Here is a 16,605-nt window from a genome sequence, read left to right as displayed (position 1 = left end):
AAAAACGACTCTGGTGGGACTCGAACCCACAACCTTTGAATGGCCACACACCTGCGTCTAGAAGTCCAATGCGCTATCCATTGCGCCACAGAGCCCAGTATGTGTTAAAGTTTTGACAGTTGCTCTTCAGCATGAGGCTGAATGTCATGACCTAACAACTGCCTACATAAAGGAAAGGCACCGCTGGGATTTGAACCCAGGACTTCCTGTTTACTAGACAGGCGCTATGACCAGCTAAGCCACGGCGCCGCGCCATGGCTTTTTACTGTGCATTGGTGTCATTAGTGAGGAGCGATGAATTTTGTTGTTTTCAAAGAAAAAATGACTCTGGTGGTACTCGAACCCACAACCTTTGAATGGCCACACACCTGCGTCTAGAAGTCCAATGCGCTATCCATTGCTCCACAGAGCCCAGTATGTGTTAATGTTTTGACAGTTGCTCTTCAGCATGAGGCTGAATGTCATGACCTAACAACTGCTTACATAATAGAAAGGCACCGCTGGGATTTGAACCCAGGACTTCCTGTTTACTAGACAGGCGCTATGACCAGCTAAGCCACGGCGCCACGCCATGGCTTTTTACTGTGGATTGGTGTCATTAGTGAGGAGCGATGAATTTTGTTGTTTTCAAAGAAAAAACGACTCTGGTGGTACTCGAACCCACAACCTTTGAATGGCCACACACCTGCGTCTAGAAGTCCAATGCGCTATCCATTGCGCCACAGAGCCCAGTATGTGTTAAAGTTTTGACAGTTGCTCTTCAGCATGAGGCTGAATGTCATGACCTAACAACTGCTTACATAATAGAAAGGCACCGCTGGGATTTGAACCCAGGACTTCCTGTTTACTAGACAGGCGCTATGACCAGCTAAGCCACGGCGCCGCGCCATGGGACTCGAACCCACAACCTTTGAATAGCCACACACCTGCGTCTAGAAGTCCAATGCGCTATCCATTGCGCCACGGAGCCCAGTATGTGTTAAAGTTTTGACAGTTGCTCTTCAGCAGGAGGCTAAATGTCATGACCTAACAACTGCTTACATAAAGGAAAGGCACCGCTGGGATTTGAACCCAGGACTTCCTGTTTACTAGACAGGCGCTATGACCAGCTAAGCCACGGCGCCGCGCCATGGCTTTTTACTGTGCATTGGTGTCATTAGTGAGGAGTGATGAATTTTGTTGTTTTCAAAGAAAAAATGACTCGGGTGGGACTCGAACCCACAACCTTTGAATGGCCACACACCTGCATCTAGAAGTCCAATGCGCTATCCATTGCGCCACAGAGCCCAGTATGTGTTAAAGTTTTGACAGTTGCTCTTCAGCAGGAGGCTAAATGTCATGACCTAACAACTGCTTACATAAAGGAAAGGCACCGCTGGGATTTGAACCCAGGACTTCCTGTTTACTAGACAGGCGCTATGACCAGCTAAGCCACGGCGCCGCGCCATGGCTTTTTACTGTGCATTGGTGTCATTAGTGAGGAGCGATGAATTTTGTTGTTTTCAAAGAAAAAACGACTCTGGTGGGACTCGAACCCACAACCTTTGAATGGCCACACACCTGCGTCTAGAAGTCCAATGCGCTATCCATTGCGCCACAGAGCCCAGTATGTGTTAAAGTTTTGACAGTTGCTCTTCAGCATGAGGCTGAATGTCATGACCTAACAACTGCTTACATAATAGAAAGGCACCGCTGGAATTTGAACCCAGGACTTCCTGTTTACTAGACAGGCGCTATGACCAGCTAAGCCACGGCGCCACGCCATGGCTTTTTACTGTGGATTGGTGTAATTAGTGAGGAGCGATGAATTTTGTTGTTTTCAAAGAAAAAACGACTCTGGTGGGACTCGAACCCACAACCTTTGAATGGCCACACACCTGCGTCTAGAAGTCCAATGCGCTATCCATTGCGCCACAGAGCCCAGTATGTGTTAAAGTTTTGACAGTTGCTCTTCAGCATGAGGCTGAATGTCATGACCTAACAACTGCCTACATAAAGGAAAGGCACCGCTGGGATTTGAACCCAGGACTTCCTGTTTACTAGACAGGCGCTATGACCAGCTAAGCCACGGCGCCACGCAATGGCTTTTTACTGTGGATTGGTGTCATTAGTGAGGAGCGATGAATTTTGTTGTTTTCAAAGCAAAAACGACTCTGGTGGGACTCGAACCCACAACCTTTGAATGGCCACACACCTGCGTCTAGAAGTCCAATGCGCTATCCATTGCGCCACAGAGCCCAGAATGTGTTAAAGTTTTGACAGTTGCTCTTCAGCATGAGGCTGAATGTCATGACCCAACAACTGCTTACATAATGGAAAGGCACCGCTGGGATTTGAACCCAGGACTTCCTGTTTACTAGACAGGCGCTATGACCAGCTAAGCCACGGCGCCACGCAATGGCTTTTTACTGTGGATTGGTGTCATTAGTGAGGAGCGATGAATTTTGTTGTTTTCAAAGAAAAAACGACTCTGGTGGGACTCGAACCCACAACCTTTGAATGGCCACACACCTGCGTCTAGAAGTCCAATGCGCTATCCATTGCGCCACAGAGCCCAGTATGTGTTAAAGTTTTGACAGTTGCTCTTCAGCATGAGGCTGAATGTCATGACCTAACAACTGCTTACATAATAGAAAGGCACCGCTGGGATTTGAACCCAGGACTTCCTGTTTACTAGACAGGCGCTATGACCAGCTAAGCCACGGCGCCACGCCATGGCTTTTTACTGTGGATTGGTGTCATTAGTGAGGAGCGATGAATTTTGTTGTTTTCAAAGAAAAAACGACTCTGGTGGGACTCGAACCCACAACCTTTGAATGGCCACACACCTGCGTCTAGAAGTCCAATGTGCTATCCATTGCACCACAGAGCCCAGTATGTGTTAAAGTTTTGACAGTTGCTCTTCAGCATGAGGCTGAATGTCATGACCTAACAACTGCTTACATAATAGAAAGGCACCGCTGGGATTTGAACCCAGGACTTCCTGTTTACTAGACAGGCGCTATGACCAGCTAAGCCACGGCGCCACGCAATGGCTTTTTACTGTGGATTGGTGTCATTAGTGAGGAGCGATGAATTTTGTTGTTTTCAAAGAAAAAACGACTCTGGTGGGACTCGAACCCACAACCTTTGAATGGCCACACACCTGCGTCTAGAAGTCCAATGCGCTATCCATTGCGCCACAGAGCCCAGTATGTGTTAAAGTTTTGACAGTTGCTCTTCAGCATGAGGCTGAATGTCATAACCTAACAACTGCTTACATAATAGAAAGGCACCGCTGGGATTTGAACCCAGGACTTCCTGTTTACTAGACAGGCGCTATGACCAGCTAAGCCACGGCGCCGTGCCATGGCTTTTGACTGTGCATTGGTGTCATTAGTGAGGAGCGATGAATTTTGTTGTTTTCAAAGAAAAAACGACTCTGGTGGGACTCGAACCCACAACCTTTGAATGGCCACACACCTGCGTCTAGAAGTCCAATGCGCTATCCATTGCGCCACAGAGCCCAGTATGTGTTAAAGTTTTGACAGTTGCTCTTCAGCAGGAGGCTAAATGTCATGACCTAAAAACTGCTTACATAAAGGAAAGGCACCGCTGGGATTTGAACCCAGGACTTCCTGTTTACTAGACAGGCGCTATGACCAGCTAAGCCACGGCGCCGCGCCATGGCTTTTGACTGTGCATTGGTGTCATTAGTGAGGAGCGATGAATTTTGTTGTTTTCAAAGAAAAAAATGACTCTGGTGGGACTTAAGCCCACAACCTTTGAATGGCCACACACCTGCGTCTAGAAGTCCAATGCGCTATCCATTGCGCCACAGAGCCCAGTATGTGTTAAAGTTTTGACAGTTGCTCTTCAGCATGAGGCTGAATGTCATGACCTAACAACTGCTTACATAATGGAAAGGCACCGCTGGGATTTGAACCCAGGACTTCCTGTTTACTAGACAGGCGCTATGACCAGCTAAGCCACGGCGCCACGCAATGGCTTTTTACTGTGGATTGGTGTCATTAGTGAGGAGCGATGAATTTTGTTGTTTTCAAAGAAAAAACGACTCTGGTGGGACTCGAACCCACAACCTTTGAATGGCCACACACCTGCGTCTAGAAGTCCAATGCGCTATCCATTGCGCCACAGAGCCCAGTATGTGTTAAAGTTTTGACAGTTGCTCTTCAGCAGGAGGCTAAATGTCATGACCTAAAAACTGCTTACATAAAGGAAAGGCACCGCTGGGATTTGAACCCAGGACTTCCTGTTTACTAGACAGGCGCTATGACCAGCTAAGCCACGGCGCCGCGCCATGGCTTTTGACTGTGCATTGGTGTCATTAGTGAGGAGCGATGAATTTTGTTGTTTTCAAAGAAAAAAATGACTCTGGTGGGACTTAAGCCCACAACCTTTGAATGGCCACACACCTGCGTCTAGAAGTCCAATGCGCTATCCATTGCGCCACAGAGCCCAGTATGTGTTAAAGTTTTGACAGTTGCTCTTCAGCATGAGGCTGAATGTCATGACCTAACAACTGCTTACATAATGGAAAGGCACCGCTGGGATTTGAACCCAGGACTTCCTGTTTACTAGACAGGCGCTATGACCAGCTAAGCCACGGCGCCACGCAATGGCTTTTTACTGTGGATTGGTGTCATTAGTGAGGAGCGATGAATTTTGTTGTTTTCAAAGCAAAAACGACTCTGGTGGGACTCGAACCCACAACCTTTGAATGGCCACACACCTGCGTCTAGAAGTCCAATGCGCTATCCATTGCGCCACAGAGCCCAGAATGTGTTAAAGTTTTGACAGTTGCTCTTCAGCATGAGGCTGAATGTCATGACCCAACAACTGCTTACATAATGGAAAGGCACCGCTGGGATTTGAACCCAGGACTTCCTGTTTACTAGACAGGCGCTATGACCAGCTAAGCCACGGCGCCACGCAATGGCTTTTTACTGTGGATTGGTGTCATTAGTGAGGAGCGATGAATTTGGTTGTTTTCAAAGAAAAAACGACTCTGGTGGGACTCGAACCCACAACCTTTGAATGGCCACTCACCTGCGTCTAGAAGTCCAATGCGCTATCCATTGCGCCACAGAGCCCAGTATGTGTTAAAGTTTTGACAGTTGCTCTTCAGCATGAGGCTGAATGTCATGACCTAACAACTGCTTACATAATAGAAAGGCACCGCTGGGATTTGAACCCAGGACTTCCTGTTTACTAGACAGGCGCTATGACCAGCTAAGCCACGGCGCCACGCCATGGCTTTTTACTGTGGATTGGTGTCATTAGTGAGGAGCGATGAATTTTGTTGTTTTCAAAGAAAAAACGACTCTGGTGGGACTCGAACCCACAACCTTTGAATGGCCACACACCTGCGTCTAGAAGTCCAATGCGCTATCCATTGCGCCACAGAGCCCAGTATGTGTTAAAGTTTTGACAGTTGCTCTTCAGCAGGAGGCTAAATGTCATGACCTAAAAACTGCTTACATAAAGGAAAGGCACCGCTGGGATTTGAACCCAGGACTTCCTGTTTACTAGACAGGCGCTATGACCAGCTAAGCCACGGCGCCGCGCCATGGCTTTTGACTGTGCATTGGTGTCATTAGTGAGGAGCGATGAATTTTGTTGTTTTCAAAGAAAAAAATGACTCTGGTGGGACTTAAGCCCACAACCTTTGAATGGCCACACACCTGCGTCTAGAAGTCCAATGCGCTATCCATTGCGCCACAGAGCCCAGTATGTGTTAAAGTTTTGACAGTTGCTCTTCAGCATGAGGCTGAATGTCATGACCTAACAACTGCTTACATAATGGAAAGGCACCGCTGGGATTTGAACCCAGGACTTCCTGTTTACTAGACAGGCGCTATGACCAGCTAAGCCACGGCGCCACGCAATGGCTTTTTACTGTGGATTGGTGTCATTAGTGAGGAGCGATGAATTTTGTTGTTTTCAAAGAAAAAACGACTCTGGTGGGACTCGAACCCACAACCTTTGAATGGCCACACACCTGCGTCTAGAAGTCCAATGCGCTATCCATTGCGCCACAGAGCCCAGTATGTGTTAAAGTTTTGACAGTTGCTCTTCAGCAGGAGGCTAAATGTCATGACCTAAAAACTGCTTACATAAAGGAAAGGCACCGCTGGGATTTGAACCCAGGACTTCCTGTTTACTAGACAGGCGCTATGACCAGCTAAGCCACGGCGCCGCGCCATGGCTTTTGACTGTGCATTGGTGTCATTAGTGAGGAGCGATGAATTTTGTTGTTTTCAAAGAAAAAAATGACTCTGGTGGGACTTAAGCCCACAACCTTTGAATGGCCACACACCTGCGTCTAGAAGTCCAATGCGCTATCCATTGCGCCACAGAGCCCAGTATGTGTTAAAGTTTTGACAGTTGCTCTTCAGCATGAGGCTGAATGTCATGACCTAACAACTGCTTACATAATGGAAAGGCACCGCTGGGATTTGAACCCAGGACTTCCTGTTTACTAGACAGGCGCTATGACCAGCTAAGCCACGGCGCCACGCAATGGCTTTTTACTGTGGATTGGTGTCATTAGTGAGGAGCGATGAATTTTGTTGTTTTCAAAGCAAAAACGACTCTGGTGGGACTCGAACCCACAACCTTTGAATGGCCACACACCTGCGTCTAGAAGTCCAATGCGCTATCCATTGCGCCACAGAGCCCAGAATGTGTTAAAGTTTTGACAGTTGCTCTTCAGCATGAGGCTGAATGTCATGACCCAACAACTGCTTACATAATGGAAAGGCACCGCTGGGATTTGAACCCAGGACTTCCTGTTTACTAGACAGGCGCTATGACCAGCTAAGCCACGGCGCCACGCAATGGCTTTTTACTGTGGATTGGTGTCATTAGTGAGGAGCGATGAATTTGGTTGTTTTCAAAGAAAAAACGACTCTGGTGGGACTCGAACCCACAACCTTTGAATGGCCACACACCTGCGTCTAGAAGTCCAATGCGCTATCCATTGCGCCACAGAGCCCAGTATGTGTTAAAGTTTTGACAGTTGCTCTTCAGCATGAGGCTGAATGTCATGACCTAACAACTGCTTACATAATAGAAAGGCACCGCTGGGATTTGAACCCAGGACTTCCTGTTTACTAGACAGGCGCTATGACCAGCTAAGCCACGGCGCCACGCCATGGCTTTTTACTGTGGATTGGTGTCATTAGTGAGGAGCGATGAATTTTGTTGTTTTCAAAGAAAAAACGACTCTGGTGGGACTCGAACCCACAACCTTTGAATGGCCACACACCTGCGTCTAGAAGTCCAATGTGCTATCCATTGCACCACAGAGCCCAGTATGTGTTAAAGTTTTGACAGTTGCTCTTCAGCATGAGGCTGAATGTCATGACCTAACAACTGCTTACATAATAGAAAGGCACCGCTGGGATTTGAACCCAGGACTTCCTGTTTACTAGACAGGCGCTATGACCAGCTAAGCCACGGCCCCACGCAATGGCTTTTTACTGTGGATTGGTGTCATTAGTGAGGAGCGATGAATTTTGTTGTTTTCAAAGAAAAAACGACTCTGGTGGGACTCGAACCCACAACCTTTGAATGGCCACACACCTGCGTCTAGAAGTCCAATGCGCTATCCATTGCGCCACAGAGCCCAGTATGTGTTAAAGTTTTGACAGTTGCTCTTCAGCATGAGGCTGAATGTCATGACCTAACAACTGCTTACAGAATAGAAAGGCACCGCTGGGATTTGAACCCAGGACTTCCTGTTTACTAGACAGGCGCTATGACCAGCTAAGCCACGGCGCCACGCCATGGCTTTTTACTGTGGATTGGTGTCATTAGTGAGGAGCGATGAATTTTGTTGTTTTCAAAGAAAAAACGACTCTGGGGGGACTCGAAACCACAACCTTTGAATGGCCACACCTGCGTCTAGAAGTCCAATGTGCTATCCATTGCGCCACAGAGCCCAGTATGTGTTAAAATTTTGACAGTTGCTCTTCAGCATGAGGCTGAATGTCATGACCTAACAACTGCTTACATAATAGAAAGGCACCGCTGGGATTTGAACCCAGGACTTCCTGTTTACTAGACAGGCGCTATGACCAGCTAAGCCACGGCGCCGTGCCATGGCTTTTGACTGTGCATTGGTGTCATTAGTGAGGAGCGATGAATTTTGTTGTTTTCAAAGAAAAAATGACTCTGGTGGGACTTAAGCCCACAACCTTTGAATGGCCACACACCTGCGTCTAGAAGTCCAATGCGCTATCCATTGCGCCACAGAGCCCAGTACGTGTTAAAGTTTTGACAGTTGCTCTTCAGCAGGAGGCTAAATGTCATGACCTAACAACTGCTTACATAAAGGAAAGGCACCGCTGGGATTTGAACCCAGGACTTCCTGTTTACTAGACAGGCGCTATGACCAGCTAAGCCACGACGCCACGCCATGGCTTTTTACTGTGCATTGGTGTCATTAGTGAGGAGCGATGAATTTTGTTGTTTTCAAAGAAAAAATGACTCTGGTGGGACTCGAACCCACAACCTTTGAATGGCCACACACCTGCGTCTAGAAGTCCAATGCGCTATCCATTGCGCCACAGAGCCCAGTATGTGTTAAAGTTTTGACAGTTGCTCTTCAGCATGAGGCTGAATGTCATGACCTAACAACTGCTTACATAATGGAAAGGCACCGCTGGGATTTGAACCCAGGACTTCCTGTTTACTAGACAGGCGCTATGACCAGCTAAGCCACGGCGCCACGCAATGGCTTTTTACTGTGGATTGGTGTCATTAGTGAGGAGCGATGAATTTTGTTGTTTTCAAAGCAAAAACGACTCTGGTGGGACTCGAACCCACAACCTTTGAATGGCCACACACCTGCGTCTAGAAGTCCAATGCGCTATCCATTGCGCCACAGAGCCCAGTATGTGTTAAAGTTTTGACAGTTGCTCTTCAGCATGAGGCTGAATGTCATGACCTAACAACTGCTTACATAATAGAAAGGCACCGCTGGGATTTGAACCCAGGACTTCCTGTTTACTAGACAGGCGCTATGACCAGCTAAGCCACGGCGCCACGCCATGGCTTTTTACTGTGGATTGGTGTCATTAGTGAGGAGCGATGAATTTTGTTGTTTTCAAAGAAAAAACGACTCTGGTGGGACTCGAACCCACAACCTTTGAATGGCCACACACCTGCGTCTAGAAGTCCAATGCGCTATCCATTGCACCACAGAGCCCAGTATGTGTTAAAGTTTTGACAGTTGCTCTTCAGCATGAGGCTGAATGTCATGACCTAACAACTGCTTACATAATAGAAAGGCACCGCTGGGATTTGAACCCAGGACTTCCTGTTTACTAGACAGGCGCTATGACCAGCTAAGCCACGGCGCCACGACATGGCTTTTTACTGTGGATTGGTGTCATTAGTGAGGAGCGATGAATTTTGTTGTTTTCAAAGAAAAAACGACTCTGGGGGGACTCGAACCCACAACCTTTGAATGGCCACACACCTGCGTCTAGAAGTCCAATGCGCTATCCATTGCGCCACAGAGCCCAGTATGTGTTAAAGTTTTGACAGTTGCTCTTCAGCATGAGGCTGAATGTCATGACCTAACAACTGCTTACATAATAGAAAGGCACCGCTGGGATTTGAACCCAGGACTTCCTGTTTACTAGACAGGCGCTATGACCAGCTAAGCCATGGCGCCGCGCCATGGGACTCGAACCCACAACCTTTGAATGGCCACACGCCTGCGTCTAGAAGTCTAATGCGCTATCCATTGCGCCACAGAGCCCAGTATGTGTTTAAGTTTTGACAGTTGCTCTTCAGCAGGAGGCTGAATGTCATGACCTAACAACTGCTTACATAATAGAAAGGCACCGCTGGGATTTGAACCCAGGACTTCCTGTTTACTAGATAGGCGCTATGACCAGCTAAGCCACGGTGCCACGCCATGGCTTTTTACTGTGCATTGGTGTCATTAGTGAGGAGCGATGAATTTTGTTGTTTTCAAAGAAAAAAATGACTCGGGTGGGACTCGAACCCACAACCTTTGAATGGCCACACACCTGCGTCTAGAAGTCCAATGCGCTATCCATTGCGCCACAAAGCCCAGTTTGTGTTAAAGTTTTGACAGTTGCTCTTCAGCATGAGGCTGAATGTCATGACCTAACAACTGCTTACATAAAGGAAAGGCACCGCTGGGATTTGAACCCAGGACTTCCTGTTTACTAGACAGGCGCTATGACCAGCTAAGCCACGGCGCCGCGCCATGGCTTTTTACTGTGCATTGGTGTCATTAGTGAGGAGCGATGAATTTTGTTGTTTTCAAAGAAAAAACGACTCTGGTGGTACTCGAACCCACAACCTTTGAATGGCCACACACCTGCGTCTAGAAGTCCAATGCGCTATCCATTGCTCCACAGAGCCCAGTATGTGTTAAAGTTTTGACAGTTGCTCTTCAGCATGAGGCTGAATGTCATGACCTAACAACTGCTTACATAATAGAAAGGCACCGCTGGAATTTGAACCCAGGACTTCCTGTTTACTAGACAGGCGCTATGACCAGCTAAGCCACGGCGCCACGCCATGGCTTTTTACTGTGGATTGGTGTCATTAGTGAGGAGCGATGAATTTTGTTGTTTTCAAAGCAAAAACGACTCTGGTGGGACTCAAACCCACAACCTTTGAATGGCCACACACCTGCGTCTAGAAGTCCAATGCGCTATCCATTGCGCCACAGAGCCCAGTATGTGTTAAAGTTTTGACAGTTGCTCTTCAGCATGAGGCTGAATGTCATGACCTAACAACTGCTTACATAATAGAAAGGCACCGCTGGGATTTGAACCCAGGACTTCCTGTTTACTAGACAGGCGCTATGACCAGCTAAGCCACGGCGCCACGCCATGGCTTTTTACTGTGGATTGGTGTCATTAGTGAGGAGCGATGAATTTTGTTGTTTTCAAAGAAAAAATGACTCTGGTGGGACTCGAACCCACAACCTTTGAATGGCCACACACCTGCGTCTAGAAGTCCAATGCGCTATCCATTGCACCACAGAGCCCAGTATGTGTTAAAGTTTTGACAGTTGCTCTTCAGCATGAGGCTGAATGTCATGACCTAACAACTGCTTACATAATAGAAAGGCACCGCTGGGATTTGAACCCAGGACTTCCTGTTTACTAGACAGGCGCTATGACCAGCTAAGCCACGGCGCCACGCCATGGCTTTTTACTGTGGATTGGTGTCATTAGTGAGGAGCGATGAATTTTGTTGTTTTCAAAGAAAAAACGACTCTGGGGGGACTCGAACCCACAACCTTTGAATGGCCACACACCTGCGTCTAGAAGTCCAATGCGCTATCCATTGCGCCACAGAGCCCAGTATGTGTTAAAGTTTTGACAGTTGCTCTTCAGCATGAGGCTGAATGTCATGACCTAACAACTGCTTACATAATAGAAAGGCACCGCTGGGATTTGAACCCAGGACTTCCTTCCTCGAACCCACAACCTTTGAATGGACACACACCTGCGTCTAGAAGTCCAATGCGCTATCCATTGCTCCACAGAGCCCAGTATGTGTTAAAGTTTTGACAGTTGCTCTTCAGCATGAGGCTGAATGTCATGACCTAACAACTGCTTACATAATAGAAAGGCACCGCTGGGATTTGAACCCAGGACTTCCTGTTTACTAGACAGGCGCTATGACCAGCTAAGCCACGGCGCCACGCCATGGCTTTTTACTGTGGATTGGTGTCATTAGTGAGGAGCGATGAATTTTGTTGTTTTCAAAGAAAAAACGACTTTGGTGGTACTCGAACCCACAACCTTTGAATGGCCACACACCTGCGTCTAGAAGTCCAATGCGCTATCCATTGCGCCACAGAGCCCAGTATGTGTTAAAGTTTTGACAGTTGCTCTTCAGCATGAGGCTGAATGTCATGACCTAACAACTGCTTACATAATAGAAAGGCACCGCTGGGATTTGAACCCAGGACTTCCTGTTTACTAGACAGGCGCTATGACCAGCTAAGCCACGGCGCCGCGCCATGGGACTCGAACCCACAACCTTTGAATGGCCACACACCTGCATCTAGAAGTCCAATGCGCTATCCATTGCGCCACAGAGCCCAGTATGTGTTAAAGTTTTGACAGTTGCTCTTCAGCAGGAGGCTAAATGTCATGACCTAACAACTGCTTACATAAAGGAAAGGCACCGCTGGGATTTGAACCCAGGACTTCCTGTTTACTAGACAGGCGCTATGACCAGCTAAGCCACGGTGCCACGCCATGGCTTTTTACTGTGCATTGGTGTCATTAGTGAGGAGCGATGAATTTTGTTGTTTTCAAAGAAAAAAATGACTCGGGTGGGACTCGAACCCACAACCTTTGAATGGCCACACACCTGCGTCTAGAAGTCCAATGCGCTATCCATTGCGCCACAAAGCCCAGTTTGTGTTAAAGTTTTGACAGTTGCTCTTCAGCATGAGGCTGAATGTCATGACCTAACAACTGCTTACATAAAGGAAAGGCACCGCTGGGATTTGAACCCAGGACTTCCTGTTTACTAGACAGGCGCTATGACCAGCTAAGCCACGGCGCCGCGCCATGGCTTTTTACTGTGCATTGGTGTCATTAGTGAGGAGCGATGAATTTTGTTGTTTTCAAAGAAAAAACGACTCTGGTGGTACTCGAACCCACAACCTTTGAATGGCCACACACCTGCGTCTAGAAGTCCAATGCGCTATCCATTGCTCCACAGAGCCCAGTATGTGTTAAAGTTTTGACAGTTGCTCTTCAGCATGAGGCTGAATGTCATGACCTAACAACTGCTTACATAATAGAAAGGCACCGCTGGAATTTGAACCCAGGACTTCCTGTTTACTAGACAGGCGCTATGACCAGCTAAGCCACGGCGCCACGCCATGGCTTTTTACTGTGGATTGGTGTCATTAGTGAGGAGCGATGAATTTTGTTGTTTTCAAAGCAAAAACGACTCTGGTGGGACTCAAACCCACAACCTTTGAATGGCCACACACCTGCGTCTAGAAGTCCAATGCGCTATCCATTGCGCCACAGAGCCCAGTATGTGTTAAAGTTTTGACAGTTGCTCTTCAGCATGAGGCTGAATGTCATGACCTAACAACTGCTTACATAATAGAAAGGCACCGCTGGGATTTGAACCCAGGACTTCCTGTTTACTAGACAGGCGCTATGACCAGCTAAGCCACGGCGCCACGCCATGGCTTTTTACTGTGGATTGGTGTCATTAGTGAGGAGCGATGAATTTTGTTGTTTTCAAAGAAAAAATGACTCTGGTGGGACTCGAACCCACAACCTTTGAATGGCCACACACCTGCGTCTAGAAGTCCAATGCGCTATCCATTGCACCACAGAGCCCAGTATGTGTTAAAGTTTTGACAGTTGCTCTTCAGCATGAGGCTGAATGTCATGACCTAACAACTGCTTACATAATAGAAAGGCACCGCTGGGATTTGAACCCAGGACTTCCTGTTTACTAGACAGGCGCTATGACCAGCTAAGCCACGGCGCCACGCCATGGCTTTTTACTGTGGATTGGTGTCATTAGTGAGGAGCGATGAATTTTGTTGTTTTCAAAGAAAAAACGACTCTGGGGGGACTCGAACCCACAACCTTTGAATGGCCACACACCTGCGTCTAGAAGTCCAATGCGCTATCCATTGCGCCACAGAGCCCAGTATGTGTTAAAGTTTTGACAGTTGCTCTTCAGCATGAGGCTGAATGTCATGACCTAACAACTGCTTACATAATAGAAAGGCACCGCTGGGATTTGAACCCAGGACTTCCTTCCTCGAACCCACAACCTTTGAATGGACACACACCTGCGTCTAGAAGTCCAATGCGCTATCCATTGCTCCACAGAGCCCAGTATGTGTTAAAGTTTTGACAGTTGCTCTTCAGCATGAGGCTGAATGTCATGACCTAACAACTGCTTACATAATAGAAAGGCACCGCTGGGATTTGAACCCAGGACTTCCTGTTTACTAGACAGGCGCTATGACCAGCTAAGCCACGGCGCCACGCCATGGCTTTTTACTGTGGATTGGTGTCATTAGTGAGGAGCGATGAATTTTGTTGTTTTCAAAGAAAAAACGACTTTGGTGGTACTCGAACCCACAACCTTTGAATGGCCACACACCTGCGTCTAGAAGTCCAATGCGCTATCCATTGCGCCACAGAGCCCAGTATGTGTTAAAGTTTTGACAGTTGCTCTTCAGCATGAGGCTGAATGTCATGACCTAACAACTGCTTACATAATAGAAAGGCACCGCTGGGATTTGAACCCAGGACTTCCTGTTTACTAGACAGGCGCTATGACCAGCTAAGCCACGGCGCCGCGCCATGGGACTCGAACCCACAACCTTTGAATGGCCACACACCTGCGTCTAGAAGTCCAATGCGCTATCCATTGCGCCACAGAGCCCAGTATGTGTTAAAGTTTTGACAGTTGCTCTTCAGCAGGAGGCTAAATATCATGACCTAACAACTGCTTACATAAAGGAAAGGCACTGCTGGGATTTGAACCCAGGACTTCCTGTTTACTAGACAGGCGCTATGACCAGCTAAGCCACGGTGCCACGCCATGGCTTTTTACTGTGCATTGGTGTCATTAGTGAGGAGCGATGAATTTTGTTGTTTTCAAAGAAAAAAATGACTCGGGTGGGACTCGAACCCACAACCTTTGAATGGCCACACACCTGCGTCTAGAAGTCCAATGCGCTATCCATTGCGCCACAAAGCCCAGTTTGTGTTAAAGTTTTGACAGTTGCTCTTCAGCATGAGGCTGAATGTCATGACCTAACAACTGCTTACATAAAGGAAAGGCACCGCTGGGATTTGAACCCAGGACTTCCTGTTTACTAGACAGGCGCTATGACCAGCTAAGCCACGGCGCCGCGCCATGGCTTTTTACTGTGCATTGGTGTCAATAGTGAGGAGCGATGAATTTTGTTGTTTTCAAAGAAAAAACAACTCTGGTGGTACTCGAACCCACAACCTTTGAATGGCCACACACCTGCGTCTAGAAGTCCAATGCGCTATCCATTGCGCCACAGAGCCCAGTTTGTGTTAAAGTTTTGACAGTTGCTCTTCAGCATGAGGCTAAATGTCATGACCTAACAACTGCTTACATAAAGGAAAGGCACCGCTGGGATTTGAACCCAGGACTTCCTGTTTACTAGACAGGCGCTATGACCAGCTAAGCCACGGCGCCGCGCCATGGCTTTTTACTGTGCATTGGTGTCAATAGTGAGGAGCGATGAATTTTGTTGTTTTCAAAGAAAAAACAACTCTGGTGGTACTCGAACCCACAACCTTTGAATGGCCACACACCTGCGTCTAGAAGTCCAATGCGCTATCCATTGCGCCACAGAGCCCAGTATGTGTTAAAGTTTTGACAGTTGCTCTTCAGCAGGAGGCTAAATGTCATGACCTAACAACTGCTTACATAAAGGAAAGGCACCGCTGGGATTTGAACCCAGGACTTCCTGTTTACTAGACAGGCGCTATGACCAGCTAAGCCACGGCGCCGCGCCATGGCTTTTTACTGTGCATTGGTGTCATTAGTGAGGAGCGATGAATTTTGTTGTTTTCAAAGAAAAAACGACTCTGGTGGTACTCGAACCCACAACCTTTGAATGGCCACACACCTGCGTCTAGAAGTCCAATGCGCTATCCATTGCGCCACAGAGCCCAGTATGTGTTAAAGTTTTGACAGTTGCTCTTCAGCATGAGGCTGAATGTCATGACCTAACAACTGCTTACATAATAGAAAGGCACCGCTGGGATTTGAACCCAGGACTTCCTGTTTACTAGACAGGCGCTATGACCAGCTAAGCCACGGCGCCACGCCATGGCTTTTTACTGTGGATTGGTGTCATTAGTGAGGAGCGATGAATTTTGTTGTTTTCAAAGAAAAAACGACTCTGGTGGTACTCGAACCCACAACCTTTGAATGGCCACACACCTGCGTCTAGAAGTCCAATGCGCTATCCATTGCGCCACAGAGCCCAGTATGTGTTAAAGTTTTGACAGTTGCTCTTCAGCATGAGGCTGAATGTCATGACCTAACAACTGCTTACATAATAGAAAGGCACCGCTGGGATTTGAACCCAGGACTTCCTGTTTACTAGACAGGCGCTATGACCAGCTAAGCCCAGCGCCGCGCCATGGGACTCGAACCCACAACCTTTGAATGGCCACACACCTGCGTCTAGAAGTCCAATGCGCTATCCATTGCACCACAGAGCCCAGTATGTGTTAAAGTTTTGACAGTTGCTCTTCAGCAGGAGGCTAAATGTCATGACCTAACAACTGCTTACATAAAGGAAAGGCACCGCTGGGATTTGAACCCAGGACTTCCTGTTTACTAGACAGGCGCTATGACCAGCTAAGCCACGGTGCCACGCCATGGCTTTTTACTGTGCATTGGTGTCATTAGTGAGGAGCGATGAATTTTGTTGTTTTCAAAGAAAAAAATGACTCGGGTGGGACTCGAACCCACAACCTTTGAATGGCCACACACCTGCGTCTAGAAGTCCAATGCGCTATCCATTGCGCCACAAAGCCCAGTTTGTGTTAAAGTTTT

General features: G+C 47.7%; 39 non-coding genes across 39 annotated transcripts; all 39 read right to left on the bottom strand.

The window, feature by feature from the left end:
• Nucleotides 1-5: 5 nt before the first annotated feature.
• On the bottom strand, nucleotides 6-95 carry trnar-ucu (transfer RNA arginine (anticodon UCU)). Its single transcript is given in 2 exon segments — nucleotides 6-41; nucleotides 59-95. It is a non-coding gene; the product is annotated as a tRNA-Arg (tRNA).
• Nucleotides 96-175: 80 nt separating this feature from the next.
• Nucleotides 176-249, bottom strand: trnat-agu (transfer RNA threonine (anticodon AGU)). Its single transcript has one exon. It is a non-coding gene; the product is annotated as a tRNA-Thr (tRNA).
• Nucleotides 250-492: 243 nt separating this feature from the next.
• On the bottom strand, nucleotides 493-566 carry trnat-agu (transfer RNA threonine (anticodon AGU)). The gene has a single exon. It is a non-coding gene; the product is annotated as a tRNA-Thr (tRNA).
• A 243-nt stretch (nucleotides 567-809) lies between these two features.
• On the bottom strand, nucleotides 810-883 carry trnat-agu (transfer RNA threonine (anticodon AGU)). Its single transcript has one exon. It is a non-coding gene; the product is annotated as a tRNA-Thr (tRNA).
• Nucleotides 884-1,050: 167 nt separating this feature from the next.
• On the bottom strand, nucleotides 1,051-1,124 carry trnat-agu (transfer RNA threonine (anticodon AGU)). The gene has a single exon. It is a non-coding gene; the product is annotated as a tRNA-Thr (tRNA).
• Nucleotides 1,125-1,367: 243 nt separating this feature from the next.
• trnat-agu (transfer RNA threonine (anticodon AGU)) lies at nucleotides 1,368-1,441 on the bottom strand. Its single transcript has one exon. It is a non-coding gene; the product is annotated as a tRNA-Thr (tRNA).
• A 73-nt stretch (nucleotides 1,442-1,514) lies between these two features.
• On the bottom strand, nucleotides 1,515-1,604 carry trnar-ucu (transfer RNA arginine (anticodon UCU)). The gene is given in 2 exon segments: nucleotides 1,515-1,550; nucleotides 1,568-1,604. It is a non-coding gene; the product is annotated as a tRNA-Arg (tRNA).
• A 227-nt stretch (nucleotides 1,605-1,831) lies between these two features.
• trnar-ucu (transfer RNA arginine (anticodon UCU)) lies at nucleotides 1,832-1,921 on the bottom strand. The gene is given in 2 exon segments: nucleotides 1,832-1,867; nucleotides 1,885-1,921. It is a non-coding gene; the product is annotated as a tRNA-Arg (tRNA).
• Nucleotides 1,922-2,001: 80 nt separating this feature from the next.
• trnat-agu (transfer RNA threonine (anticodon AGU)) lies at nucleotides 2,002-2,075 on the bottom strand. Its single transcript has one exon. It is a non-coding gene; the product is annotated as a tRNA-Thr (tRNA).
• Nucleotides 2,076-2,148: 73 nt separating this feature from the next.
• Nucleotides 2,149-2,238, bottom strand: trnar-ucu (transfer RNA arginine (anticodon UCU)). Its single transcript is given in 2 exon segments — nucleotides 2,149-2,184; nucleotides 2,202-2,238. It is a non-coding gene; the product is annotated as a tRNA-Arg (tRNA).
• An 80-nt stretch (nucleotides 2,239-2,318) lies between these two features.
• On the bottom strand, nucleotides 2,319-2,392 carry trnat-agu (transfer RNA threonine (anticodon AGU)). Its single transcript has one exon. It is a non-coding gene; the product is annotated as a tRNA-Thr (tRNA).
• A 73-nt stretch (nucleotides 2,393-2,465) lies between these two features.
• Nucleotides 2,466-2,555, bottom strand: trnar-ucu (transfer RNA arginine (anticodon UCU)). Its single transcript is given in 2 exon segments — nucleotides 2,466-2,501; nucleotides 2,519-2,555. It is a non-coding gene; the product is annotated as a tRNA-Arg (tRNA).
• An 80-nt stretch (nucleotides 2,556-2,635) lies between these two features.
• trnat-agu (transfer RNA threonine (anticodon AGU)) lies at nucleotides 2,636-2,709 on the bottom strand. The gene has a single exon. It is a non-coding gene; the product is annotated as a tRNA-Thr (tRNA).
• A 73-nt stretch (nucleotides 2,710-2,782) lies between these two features.
• On the bottom strand, nucleotides 2,783-2,872 carry trnar-ucu (transfer RNA arginine (anticodon UCU)). Its single transcript is given in 2 exon segments — nucleotides 2,783-2,818; nucleotides 2,836-2,872. It is a non-coding gene; the product is annotated as a tRNA-Arg (tRNA).
• An 80-nt stretch (nucleotides 2,873-2,952) lies between these two features.
• trnat-agu (transfer RNA threonine (anticodon AGU)) lies at nucleotides 2,953-3,026 on the bottom strand. Its single transcript has one exon. It is a non-coding gene; the product is annotated as a tRNA-Thr (tRNA).
• A 73-nt stretch (nucleotides 3,027-3,099) lies between these two features.
• trnar-ucu (transfer RNA arginine (anticodon UCU)) lies at nucleotides 3,100-3,189 on the bottom strand. Its single transcript is given in 2 exon segments — nucleotides 3,100-3,135; nucleotides 3,153-3,189. It is a non-coding gene; the product is annotated as a tRNA-Arg (tRNA).
• Nucleotides 3,190-3,269: 80 nt separating this feature from the next.
• On the bottom strand, nucleotides 3,270-3,343 carry trnat-agu (transfer RNA threonine (anticodon AGU)). Its single transcript has one exon. It is a non-coding gene; the product is annotated as a tRNA-Thr (tRNA).
• Nucleotides 3,344-3,416: 73 nt separating this feature from the next.
• On the bottom strand, nucleotides 3,417-3,506 carry trnar-ucu (transfer RNA arginine (anticodon UCU)). The gene is given in 2 exon segments: nucleotides 3,417-3,452; nucleotides 3,470-3,506. It is a non-coding gene; the product is annotated as a tRNA-Arg (tRNA).
• An 80-nt stretch (nucleotides 3,507-3,586) lies between these two features.
• trnat-agu (transfer RNA threonine (anticodon AGU)) lies at nucleotides 3,587-3,660 on the bottom strand. Its single transcript has one exon. It is a non-coding gene; the product is annotated as a tRNA-Thr (tRNA).
• A 244-nt stretch (nucleotides 3,661-3,904) lies between these two features.
• On the bottom strand, nucleotides 3,905-3,978 carry trnat-agu (transfer RNA threonine (anticodon AGU)). Its single transcript has one exon. It is a non-coding gene; the product is annotated as a tRNA-Thr (tRNA).
• Nucleotides 3,979-4,051: 73 nt separating this feature from the next.
• On the bottom strand, nucleotides 4,052-4,141 carry trnar-ucu (transfer RNA arginine (anticodon UCU)). The gene is given in 2 exon segments: nucleotides 4,052-4,087; nucleotides 4,105-4,141. It is a non-coding gene; the product is annotated as a tRNA-Arg (tRNA).
• An 80-nt stretch (nucleotides 4,142-4,221) lies between these two features.
• trnat-agu (transfer RNA threonine (anticodon AGU)) lies at nucleotides 4,222-4,295 on the bottom strand. Its single transcript has one exon. It is a non-coding gene; the product is annotated as a tRNA-Thr (tRNA).
• Nucleotides 4,296-4,539: 244 nt separating this feature from the next.
• Nucleotides 4,540-4,613, bottom strand: trnat-agu (transfer RNA threonine (anticodon AGU)). Its single transcript has one exon. It is a non-coding gene; the product is annotated as a tRNA-Thr (tRNA).
• A 73-nt stretch (nucleotides 4,614-4,686) lies between these two features.
• On the bottom strand, nucleotides 4,687-4,776 carry trnar-ucu (transfer RNA arginine (anticodon UCU)). Its single transcript is given in 2 exon segments — nucleotides 4,687-4,722; nucleotides 4,740-4,776. It is a non-coding gene; the product is annotated as a tRNA-Arg (tRNA).
• An 80-nt stretch (nucleotides 4,777-4,856) lies between these two features.
• On the bottom strand, nucleotides 4,857-4,930 carry trnat-agu (transfer RNA threonine (anticodon AGU)). Its single transcript has one exon. It is a non-coding gene; the product is annotated as a tRNA-Thr (tRNA).
• Nucleotides 4,931-5,003: 73 nt separating this feature from the next.
• trnar-ucu (transfer RNA arginine (anticodon UCU)) lies at nucleotides 5,004-5,093 on the bottom strand. Its single transcript is given in 2 exon segments — nucleotides 5,004-5,039; nucleotides 5,057-5,093. It is a non-coding gene; the product is annotated as a tRNA-Arg (tRNA).
• An 80-nt stretch (nucleotides 5,094-5,173) lies between these two features.
• Nucleotides 5,174-5,247, bottom strand: trnat-agu (transfer RNA threonine (anticodon AGU)). The gene has a single exon. It is a non-coding gene; the product is annotated as a tRNA-Thr (tRNA).
• Nucleotides 5,248-5,320: 73 nt separating this feature from the next.
• Nucleotides 5,321-5,410, bottom strand: trnar-ucu (transfer RNA arginine (anticodon UCU)). Its single transcript is given in 2 exon segments — nucleotides 5,321-5,356; nucleotides 5,374-5,410. It is a non-coding gene; the product is annotated as a tRNA-Arg (tRNA).
• Nucleotides 5,411-5,955: 545 nt separating this feature from the next.
• trnar-ucu (transfer RNA arginine (anticodon UCU)) lies at nucleotides 5,956-6,045 on the bottom strand. The gene is given in 2 exon segments: nucleotides 5,956-5,991; nucleotides 6,009-6,045. It is a non-coding gene; the product is annotated as a tRNA-Arg (tRNA).
• A 545-nt stretch (nucleotides 6,046-6,590) lies between these two features.
• trnar-ucu (transfer RNA arginine (anticodon UCU)) lies at nucleotides 6,591-6,680 on the bottom strand. Its single transcript is given in 2 exon segments — nucleotides 6,591-6,626; nucleotides 6,644-6,680. It is a non-coding gene; the product is annotated as a tRNA-Arg (tRNA).
• A 227-nt stretch (nucleotides 6,681-6,907) lies between these two features.
• On the bottom strand, nucleotides 6,908-6,997 carry trnar-ucu (transfer RNA arginine (anticodon UCU)). The gene is given in 2 exon segments: nucleotides 6,908-6,943; nucleotides 6,961-6,997. It is a non-coding gene; the product is annotated as a tRNA-Arg (tRNA).
• Nucleotides 6,998-7,224: 227 nt separating this feature from the next.
• On the bottom strand, nucleotides 7,225-7,314 carry trnar-ucu (transfer RNA arginine (anticodon UCU)). The gene is given in 2 exon segments: nucleotides 7,225-7,260; nucleotides 7,278-7,314. It is a non-coding gene; the product is annotated as a tRNA-Arg (tRNA).
• A 227-nt stretch (nucleotides 7,315-7,541) lies between these two features.
• Nucleotides 7,542-7,631, bottom strand: trnar-ucu (transfer RNA arginine (anticodon UCU)). Its single transcript is given in 2 exon segments — nucleotides 7,542-7,577; nucleotides 7,595-7,631. It is a non-coding gene; the product is annotated as a tRNA-Arg (tRNA).
• An 859-nt stretch (nucleotides 7,632-8,490) lies between these two features.
• Nucleotides 8,491-8,580, bottom strand: trnar-ucu (transfer RNA arginine (anticodon UCU)). Its single transcript is given in 2 exon segments — nucleotides 8,491-8,526; nucleotides 8,544-8,580. It is a non-coding gene; the product is annotated as a tRNA-Arg (tRNA).
• A 227-nt stretch (nucleotides 8,581-8,807) lies between these two features.
• On the bottom strand, nucleotides 8,808-8,897 carry trnar-ucu (transfer RNA arginine (anticodon UCU)). The gene is given in 2 exon segments: nucleotides 8,808-8,843; nucleotides 8,861-8,897. It is a non-coding gene; the product is annotated as a tRNA-Arg (tRNA).
• A 2,054-nt stretch (nucleotides 8,898-10,951) lies between these two features.
• On the bottom strand, nucleotides 10,952-11,041 carry trnar-ucu (transfer RNA arginine (anticodon UCU)). The gene is given in 2 exon segments: nucleotides 10,952-10,987; nucleotides 11,005-11,041. It is a non-coding gene; the product is annotated as a tRNA-Arg (tRNA).
• Nucleotides 11,042-12,187: 1,146 nt separating this feature from the next.
• trnat-agu (transfer RNA threonine (anticodon AGU)) lies at nucleotides 12,188-12,261 on the bottom strand. Its single transcript has one exon. It is a non-coding gene; the product is annotated as a tRNA-Thr (tRNA).
• A 1,025-nt stretch (nucleotides 12,262-13,286) lies between these two features.
• trnar-ucu (transfer RNA arginine (anticodon UCU)) lies at nucleotides 13,287-13,376 on the bottom strand. Its single transcript is given in 2 exon segments — nucleotides 13,287-13,322; nucleotides 13,340-13,376. It is a non-coding gene; the product is annotated as a tRNA-Arg (tRNA).
• A 2,972-nt stretch (nucleotides 13,377-16,348) lies between these two features.
• Nucleotides 16,349-16,422, bottom strand: trnat-agu (transfer RNA threonine (anticodon AGU)). The gene has a single exon. It is a non-coding gene; the product is annotated as a tRNA-Thr (tRNA).
• Between the last annotated feature and the right edge of the window lie 183 nt (nucleotides 16,423-16,605).

The sequence above is a fragment of the Brachyhypopomus gauderio genome, unplaced genomic scaffold, assembly GCF_052324685.1.
Source record: "Brachyhypopomus gauderio isolate BG-103 unplaced genomic scaffold, BGAUD_0.2 sc98, whole genome shotgun sequence".
NCBI classification, from domain to species: Eukaryota; Metazoa; Chordata; class Actinopteri; order Gymnotiformes; family Hypopomidae; genus Brachyhypopomus; species Brachyhypopomus gauderio.
The sequence above is the reverse complement of the archived record's forward strand: the minus strand, read 5'-3'. Positions and strand labels throughout refer to the sequence as shown.